This window comes from Herpailurus yagouaroundi, unplaced genomic scaffold (assembly GCF_014898765.1).
Source record: "Herpailurus yagouaroundi ecotype Mexico unplaced genomic scaffold, PumYag 159, whole genome shotgun sequence".
In the NCBI taxonomy this organism is placed as follows: Eukaryota; Metazoa; Chordata; class Mammalia; order Carnivora; family Felidae; genus Herpailurus; species Herpailurus yagouaroundi.
In genome coordinates, this window is record NW_024412400.1 from 10890588 (window position 1) to 10900177 (window position 9590).

Genomic DNA, 9590 nt, shown 5'->3' on the forward strand with positions numbered 1-9590 from the left:
ATGAATCAAAAAAAAAAAAAAAAAAAAGTGGGATGTGCTGTGCTAAGCAAAGGGGCACAATTTATTTGCTGTCAGACGCTTCATAGCCTTCAGTGTGCTCATGTGTAATGAATTTCCCCCCAGACTACTTGAATTTTAATCCTTTTCCCTTCAGGCCTGGCTAACCTATAAGGACGCCTAGAGCAGGTCAGTTTTTCTCAAAAGGCCCAGAAGAATCTCCTTCCTTCTTCTCTTCCTCTTCTCTTTCTTCATCTTCTTTTTTAAGTGTTTATTTCTTTATTTTGAGAGAGAGAGAGGGTGTGTGAGAGGGGTAGGGACAGAGAGAGAGAGAGAGAGAGGAAGAATTCCAAGCAGGCTCCACCTGGTCAGCATAGAGCCTGATGCGGGGCTCGAACTCACAAAACTGTGAGATCATGACCTGAGCCGAAATCAAGAGTCGGATGCTTAACCGACTGAGCCACCCAGATGGCCCTCTCCCCTTTATTTTTTTTTTTAAATTTTTTTTAACATTTATTTATTTTTGAGACAGAGAGAGACAGAGCATGAACAGGGGAGGGTCAGAGAGAGGGAGACACAGAATCAGAAGCAGGCTCCAGGCTCTGAGCTGTCAGCACAGAGCCCGACGCGGGGCTCGAACTCACGGACCGTGAGATCGTGACCTGAGCCGAAGTCGGCCGCTTAACCGACTGAGCCACCCAGGCGCCCCTCTCCCCTTTCTTTTTAAAGTAAGTAGCGACCAAGAGCCAAGTGCAACTAAATGAAGTGGTAAGTACGGCCAGGACCCCTAGCTGGTGCCGTCAGTGTCCCACAGCATCCTCGGTTTCTTCACCACCCCCTGCGCACAGGCTCCCAGCCTAAGTCTTTGGTGTCTTCGTCCTAGAATGGTCCTCGGGCTGCCAGAGGCCTCATTGCAAACACCTGGCAGTTCACAAGCGTCCTTCCCCGCCCCCCCCCCCCGACGAGTCCTTAACTCCGGTGGAAGTGAGCCAGAATAGCCCTCAGTGGGATTTGGCTTGCTCTTACGCTGCAGCATGGGCCTCGCCCCCTGCCTGTGCCACCGTCTGGTCCCTCCGGGTTTGTCCTGGGAGCGCTTCCTGGTATGTCACTTTCACCAGCATCCTAGTCCCAGGGTCTGTTTCTGGGAAATTCAGACGTTCCTATTTAACAGTCAGGAGAAATTGGGAGGTAAATTACCCAAGCTCTAAATAAATAACTAAATAGATGATAGGTGGGTAGGTAGGTAGTTGGAAGGCAGATAAAATATAAATAAAGTGACACTGAGATTTTAAGTTTTATTTTCTTTATTTTGAGAGAGAGAGTGCGGGTGCGTGTGCAGGGGCAGGAAGGGGGGAGAGAGAGGGGGAGAGAGAGATTAGGAGAGAGAGAATCTCAAGCAGGCTTTGCACTGCCTGCCCAGAGCCTGACACGGGGCTCGATTTCACAAACCGGGAGATCGTGACCTAAGCCGAATTAAAGAGTCAGACACTTAACCAGCTGAGCCGCCCCGGTTCCCCAACACTGAGACAGAAACCTGGCTTTCTTCTGATTCTCAAATCTGCATGCCTGACCGTAATATTCAATACTGCTTCATGAAACAAGGTCATCCATTAACGTAGAAGTGTCTCCAGAGAAGGACAGCTCTGGGAAAAGGAAGGGCCAGCCACACCGACTCAGCCACCTGTGTATCCCCGATGCCAGGGTGCTCTAAAGTTAATTCTCTGAGGGAAGACTATACTGTACTGAGCTTCACTTCCCCCTCCCTGTGGGACCCAGCAATCTCCAAGCATCAGGAACTGATACCTGGCTATGATAAACTTTTCAGTACGCCATGATGGAAAGGGGAAAAAAATATTAATATGGTAAATTTTGCATGATACCAAATGTATTCAGTTTAAAGGATTCTTCTTTACTCCTGAGATTACGTCCTTTGTACACTTTTAATGTTTAAATATCTTTTTTTACATAAGATAGTACTAGTAAAAGTAGATAGCAGTTGATTTTTTAAAATGTTTATTTATTTTGAGGGAGAGAGCACACAAACAGGAAAGGGCAGAGAGAGAGAGAGAGAGAGAATCCCAAACAGGTTCTGTGCTGTCAGCACAGAAGCCAACACCGGGCTTGAACTCACAAACCATGAGATCATGACCGGAGCCGAGATTCAGAGTCAGACACTTAACTGACTGAGCCACCGAGGTGCCACACAGTTGATTTTTTTTTTTTTTAAATGGTCTAGGGGTGCCTGGGTGGCTCAGTTGGTTGAGCGCCTGACTTTGGCTCAGGTCATGGTCTCACGGTTCATGAGTTCGAGCCTCGTATCAGGCTCTCTGTGCTCAGTGCCGAGCCCACTTTGGTTCCTCTGTCCCTCTCTGCCTCTGCCCCTCCCCTGTTTGCGTTCTCTCTTTCTCTCTCAAAAATAAACAAACATTAAAATTTTTTAAAATAAAAAAATAGCCTAATGTGACAACATTAAATTTGTTAACCTCGTCATTACAGATTTTTTTAAGGCAGGGGTGGGAGTTGCGGGGCAATTTTATTCATCTTAAAATTCAGTTATCTATAATTTCGCGTCCTGGGAGGGGATGGATCGTAGGGCTAGGATCTGCAGGTGTCAGACAACCTTCTTATTTGAGCAGAACTCTTCCTTAATTGTGATCACCAGTGTTAATCAGGATTGCTTTGATGGCCAGGGACAGAAACCCAGTTATCTTAGACAAAAAGTGATTTTGCAAGGTTCTCATCACTTCAAGAAGGTCCTGGTCAGCCTCATGGACAATGGAACTAAGTGCTCCAAAACCACCGTGTGACTCTCCAGCTTTCCGGGCACACCAGTTATGTTTTGCTATATAGCAAACTACTCCACAATTTAGCAGCTGAAAACAGTGACAGTCATTTATGATGATCGTGAATCTGCAATTTGGGACAGGGCTAGGCAGAGAAGGGAAGTCTCATCTCTGCTTCGTGTGGTATCAGCGGGAGACCTCAACTAAGGTTGGGAGATCTGCTTCTAAGAGAGTTCAGTCAGGCTGACAAGTTGGTGCTGTCACCTGGAAAGTCTTTCTCCGGGTGTCTCCCTGTGTGGGTCTATCCACGTAGCTCCTCATAGCGTGAGAGCCAGATGTCAAGGACAAGCCTCAGGGAGAGAACCAGAGGAAGCTGTATTGCCTCTGGGAGCTGGCCTCAAAGTCAGATCGTATCACTCTGCCTTTTCTAACAGTGGTGGCAGTCACAGAGGCCCCCTCATTTCAAAGGATGGGGATAGTCATCAACTCCATCTCTTGATAGGGAGAAGCCAGGCTCTAGAAAAGTGGGTGGGATGAGAAATACTTCTGTGGCCATTTTTTTTGTAAACACAATCTGCCACAACATGTATTGTCTTCATTCCCTTGGGTAGGTTTCTGCCAGGTATGGACAACACGGCCATTCATGATCTTCAGGCTCCAAGCTTTAGCCCCTCTTGCCTTTGGCCCCATTTGAGGTGGACCTTTGCACCAATTACAGTGGTAAGAGATTGAATAATGTGGTTTGGCTTATTTTGAGTCAGGGACCTACCGCTCTACCAATCACTGTGGCCTAAGGGGCGAGCATGGGATTAGGGATAAGACGGGGCGAGGCACAGAGCCACAGGAGGGGAGGAGTGCTATCATGAGCTGACAACCACCACAGGCAAGAAGTCCCGACTTTAAGATATGCTCTCTTGGAGGACTTGCTATAAAGACTGCCCTTCCCGTCCTTCAGTGGGGGACCAGGCATGCGGCCAGAGCCCTGATAAATGGGCTCCCTGTTTGCAACCCTTAGAGAAGACTTGTATTACTTTATAGACCCAATTCTGAGAATATAACTACAGCTTTGGGTGGAAGTTGTAAGAGATTTATGTCTAAAGAAACAAACCCAGCAGGCTTAGCAATAAATGGGATTCATTTCTTTCTGGAAGTTTCTGCCCTGAGAAACGGATGAAGTTTCAAGCTATATAATCCTTGACGGCTGCAAGCTACCCACATATGTTTCTCAAAACAACTTCTTTGGTTGAACACTTCAGCTTTTGAATGCCAACTCCGGTGCTAAAAAACCAGAAGCCACTTGAGACCATCTGAATAAAATCTAGATAATTTGGGGACCGGATATTCAAGACCTTCCACAGTCTGGCTCCGGCTGAAAATTACCACCATCTCCACTACTAATTTAAGCTTTAACAAGTGGAATTTAAAATAAATACCTTTCAATAATTTTATTTTTCACCGGTGGTAGTTTCCAAAGGAGGTGACTTATGGGCCATCTTTGTGTTCTTCTTCATATCTTCCTGTATTTTAGGAAACCTAATAAGCACTATTTGGGGGGAAATAAAATTCTTCCCTCAACAGAGGGATCCTATCAAGGGCTGCTGGGAACTCTTTGGTGGGAGAGAACATATTGCCCAGCAAGGCTGTCCGTCTTCTGTCGCCAGACAGTTATCATCCTGAGAAGGTCAGTCCATTAAACCTGAACTTGCCTCTTTCTTACCCAGGGATGCACTTCCGGGCCCTGAACCGAGGTGCACAATTCTACTGTTTCCCCCCGACTGCTCTCTGGATATTTTAAGATCCCCATCAAGTTCACCCCACACAATCCATCCATGCACTTTTTGTCACCAGTTAATCCTATCCAGGATTCACCATCCTGGTTTCCCTCCGGACAGATCTTAATTTTAAATATTCCCGCTGACAGAGGAGCACCTGTGTTCAGTTCAGTATGTCTTCATTCCTTCACCAACTCTGCACTGGGCACCTAATTGCCAGCTGGGCTCTGGGAGCTAATGAAGGGCAAGGAGGACCCAATCCCTACCTCACCAAGCTTAAAGTGTCTCAAAGAAGATGGGGACAGTCAGAGTACCGGGGGGCCGATATTTTTCCCAAGACGATGACTCCTTTTTCCCACCTGTACAGCCTAACACTGTATCATCTTACTTGGTTTCTGTAACAGCCCTTTTTCACATGGATGGGGACAATGCCAGGCAACTGGCATCCTGTACCTCTATGGGTTTGTTTTATACTTCTGTCCAATAGCAGTTCCCATTGTATCTTGTGGGTTTCAGCTCAGCATTCTGATGTGTTGAAATCATTTAAATATGGATCATGCCATTTTTTTTCATTTGCCCTCTCTCCCGGTTCGGGGTCCTCGGCAAAGTTGATAAGTGTGACTTTTAAGATTTTTGTGTTTAAATTAATCGTTGATTTTGCAAATGTGGACAAAGCAAAACAAAACAAAATGTGGACAAAGCAATAAGCAGTACCCTACGAAATACCACACCAGTTCAAAGATCCTCATATATAGTTAGATGAATGAATATGTACTTTTCTCTGACATTGTAAAAAATTTCCTTTGCTATTTTCCAAATCACTTCATTGTTTATTTTTTTTTTCCCCAGAGAGTCCTAGCAGTTCAATGTAGACTGGTTGTAGCATCTCAGACATAATCAATGACAGAATTAAATTACAAAGAAATATATCTGTACATCAGTACAAACACCTGTTGTTTGCGGAATTGTCCAAATTACCATACCTCCACTAACCCCTGCCTTACCCCTTTAGAAAGGAAAATTGGGTCATTTGAATGTAATGCCCAATTTAACTTCATTTGTAGGCATCAAATAGAATAACCCTTAAAAGAACATCTCAGGTCAACAATGGCATCTGCTAAACAATTTTGTTGGTAATTTTAAAGCCACCGACTAGTCATGAAGGTTCTATTTTTATGCCTATTGTTGAGAACATCAAGTATCAACAGGAAAGCAAATCTTACTGAGTGAGATCAGCTAATCTAGACAATGGGTTGTCCAGCCACTGCTACCAAGGTTTCTGGTTGAGCCTGCAGAGAGTTCAGAAGTCTCTTCCAAACCCTGGAGCAACTTCTGGTTCCATGTGCTTCACAGAGCAACGATCAGAGGCAGACCAGGGGGCCTGGATGATCTATCATTCTCTGATTTCTGGGGAGAGCTCACATTCAGTGAAGACAGGGAAATAAACATGGTTTCTGCTTGTGTTGGCACAGCCTGTTTCAGGGCTGGGTGCACGCATGTGGGTGTGTGCGTATGTGTGCACTCGTGCGTGTGGACTCCTTGCCGGCAAGGACCTGTTTCTGCCCGGTATTTTTGGAGCATGCAGTATTGATCAGGTGAAATTCCTAAACCAAATATTGCTTCTCATCTTGCTGTTTACAGGGACTGACAGATTTCTTTTATTATCTAAAATTTTTAAATGTTTTTATTTATTTTTGAGAGAGAGAGAGAGAGAGAGAGAGAGAGCAAGCAGGGGAGGGGCAGAGAGAGAGGGAGACACAGAAACCCAAGCAGGCTCCAGGCTCCAATCTGTCAGCACAGAGCCTGACGCGGGGCTCCAACCAAAGATCATGACCTGAGCTGAAGTTGGATGCTTAACCAACTGAGCCACCCAGGAGCCCCCTTTTATTATCTAAACTAAAAACACTTTATACCTTCCAAGAAGTTTATGGACTCTTCACATATGAAAATGGGTCTGGTTTGATCATCTTGGAAAGCAAGCTGTCTGGAAGTACTTTGAGAAATCAGATGTGTGAATATGTACTGATAGTCCAGCATTCCCCACTCCTGGGTATATGCCTCAGAGAAACTCACTCCTATACCCATGAGGACGTGTGGAGAACATTCATAGCAGCATCCTATGTGTGAGAGAGGGTGATCGTGTCCATCACTAGGAGAGTAGGCTGTTAAAGAGAGGCAGACCATGGAATTCTTGGATCAGCTAGAATGAATGAACTGAAGATACATACAATAATATGGACAGATTTGGAAAATAAAAGGTTGAATGATTAAACTTTGAAAGTAGAAAGAGCCAACCAGCTGTCTCAACCTCCCCAGGGAATCTGTTATGAATGTAGGCTCTCTAGCCCCATGCAGACCTTCAGAATCGGTGTCTGGGGTGGAGCCCAGAGATCTGTGTTTTTCCCCAGGTAATTCTGATGCAGCTAAATTCAGATTACCATTCACGTGCATTTCAAATGCATACATACATCACACAATTCTCTGTGCCTCTCTAAGGCAGGGTCATATCCAAAGAAATACGACACATTGCAATGTGTGCTCATGGGGAGAATCCAATAAAATAAAATAAATACAGCAGTGAAGCATGGCTCAGAGAGATGATAGTGATAAGCCGAATAATATGAGTAACTTAGTTTTGTAATTGAGGTTAAATATACTTGTCTGGTTCTGAAAATCCCAACAGAGAACTGGACAATAGAGGGACATCAGACACAGGGAATCTCCTTTGCCCTGTGTTTTGAGTGCACTGACTTCAGTGACCAGCAGAGATGAAGTTAGTGATTTGGGCTGTTTGTGCCTGTCAGTTCCTCCTGTTCCCACTCAGCAAATATTTAAAGACTGTCAGTTTGAGGGACACCTGGGTAGCTCAATCAGTTAAGCGTCTGACTCTTGGTTTTGGCTCAGGTCGTGATCTTGCGGTCCATGAGTTCAAGCCTCAAATCAGTCTCTGTGCTGACAACGTGGATCCTGCTTAGGATTCTCTGTCTCCCTCTCTCTCTGCCCCTCCCCCACTCTCAAAAATAAATAAACATTAAAGAAAGAAGAGTTTGAGGGGTTGCCAAATTATTAGCCTGCCCAAAATGTCCGTATATTTTATTCCGGCCCTGAGAGGGTTACCTTATTTTAAGATACCTGTAAAGCAGGTGAGAGGCCCATGCACATTCTCCACTAATCATTTAGCCAGTGGATCACATGACCCGTCATGGCCCAATGACAGAGAAGCTGAAATGACCACAGAATGGCCAACTTGTCTCCTGTTTTGTTTTGTTTTTTCTCTTTGGTTTGAGAATCTGACTTCTGACTGTTGAGCAAAGCAGAGGGGTGGTTTCCTTGGCTGAGTCTGCAAGCATTAGACAATGAAGGTGTCAAAGGGTCAGAGGCACCTCAGAGGTATAGCGGTGAGCAGGCTGGCACTGCCCCAGCAAGGGGACCTGGGAGTTGATGGTAGAGGGTCTGTGGGCTGGGAGTGGAGAAGGCTGGGTTCCCAGTGGGTCCTGAGAGCAAGACCACATTATTTATCATCCATTCCAAACCGAAGGACATTCCACGTTGGTAATAGTACGGTCATCTAATCCCCAGACTTTATTCCGATTTCACGACATGACCCATTAATGTCCTTTTTCCACCCAGGATCTAATCCCATACTATGCGTTGCATTTAGCTGTCCTTTTACTTTAGTTTCCTTTAACCTAAGATAATCTCTTAGTCTTTATTGTCTTTTATGACCTTGACATTTTTCAAGAGTATGGATGGGCCATTTGTTTTGTAGACTGTCCCTTCATTTGGGTTTGTCCAGTGTGTTAGTGATTAGGTTCGGTTTGTGTATTTTTGGCAAGAATGTCACAGAAGCAATGCTGTGGTGTCTTGTTCAGTACATCTGTCTGGAGGCATCTGATGTGTGCTTGTCCCATTAGTGATGATTTAGTCACTGCTTTAAAGTGCCTGTCAGATTTCTCCATGTAAAGTGATCATTTCCCCACTTTGTAATTACAGTCACCTTTTAAGGAAACTATGTAAATATCAAATAGTAGGGGTGTTCTGAGAGTCAAAGGGGGTGCTGTTGACATTCAAGCTGAGATAACCCAAGTAAACTGGGGTTATTCTAGGGAAAGTAGGACATATGGTCACCCTTGTTCTGAAGGACTTTTGTGACTTCCTGGCCAATGGCCACGTTGCTCCCAGCTACACCTCATGGGTTACATTCATGGGGAGGCGTTTTCTGAGCCTCCCCCACTCTGCCCCCATTCCACCTTGCAGAGATATGTCCATCAGAGACTGGTAACACTTAAGCATACTTCTGACTCTGCCCCTCAGACTGAGGGCTCCTTGAAAGCAAGGAACTCATCATTTCATCTTTATTTCCTAGGACCTTGCTTGGAGCTGATACAAGAGAGACACTACCTAGCTGAATTCATACTGGCTTTCTCTGAACCTTGCCTTTCTCACCTTATGCAAAGATAATGAACTTTACTGAGTTGTCCTTAAGAATCTACTATAATGAGATTTTTTATTTATTTATTTATTTTGAGACAGAGAGAGAGAGAGAGAATGATCTGGGGAGGGGCAGAGAGAGAGGGGGACAGAAGATCTGAAGCCGGCTCTGTGCTGACAGCAGTAAGCCTGATGTGGGGCTCAAATTCACAAACCATGAGATCATGACCTGAGCCAAAGTTGGACGCTAAACTGACTGAGCCACCCAGGCACCCCTGTAATGAGATTTTATAAGTAAAAGCACTTGGTAACTGGGAAAGTGCTGGAGAAGTCCAAGGCATTGCTGTGAGTAGCTCAGAAAGGCCCAGACACCGATGGGCACAGCTGGGTCTCCTCTCAAACCTGGTAGGGAGCAACCCAAATTTAGATCTGAAATCTGCTTGTCCACTCCTATTCCTGAGGGTCGTTCCTGGGGCTGTCTTCTTTGTCTCCAGTAGTCTCAGGACCCAGCACAGAGCACAACCAGACGCGCTCAATAAGTGTTCGAAAAGAACACTGCTTGAGTGAGTGAATTTAGCCCCGTTCTGTCTTCTTCGTGTTCAATCCT